This window comes from Anarrhichthys ocellatus, unplaced genomic scaffold (genome assembly GCF_004355925.1).
Source record: "Anarrhichthys ocellatus isolate YVR2014 unplaced genomic scaffold, GSC_Weel_1.0 scaffold251, whole genome shotgun sequence".
NCBI lineage: Eukaryota > Metazoa > Chordata > Actinopteri > Perciformes > Anarhichadidae > Anarrhichthys > Anarrhichthys ocellatus.
Genome location: NW_022280280.1, coordinates 86,340 through 86,918, shown reverse-complemented (window position 1 = coordinate 86,918; position 579 = coordinate 86,340).

Here is a 579-nt window from a genome sequence, read left to right as displayed (position 1 = left end):
ACTAGAGGGGCGCGCCCCACAGTTTGAGAACCACTGCTCTATATGAACATCATGCTGTATTGAAGAAGACTTGAAACTAGAGATTGAGACCATAAACTCATGTTTACAATGTTTACTGAGGTAATAAATCAAGAGAGAAGTAGAGTCATTTTCTCATAGACTTCTATACAACCAGAGGAGTCGCCCCCTGGTGGACACGAGAGAGAGAATTCAGCTTTAACACATGAAGCTTTGACTTTTGTAGTACATACTCGGTGTGTACTACATTAGCTTAAAGTACTTTAGTATACGAGTATGAGCCGTTGTATTGATAGATGTACTAATAGTCATATTGATCGATAGATCTGTCTGGAATTCAGTTTGTCCCCAAAGTAACTTATTTTGATTCATAATATTAAATCATAATGTATTAGTTGATGTAACTAAAGTAGCTAAATCTTATAAGAATAAACCTGTCTGATGCTGATCAATTGTATACATCAAATAAAATACTGACAACAAACCAGAACAAAAATAAACACGATAAACGCAGGAATACAGTGCCTTTAAACGCAGGAATACAGTGCCTTTAAACGCATG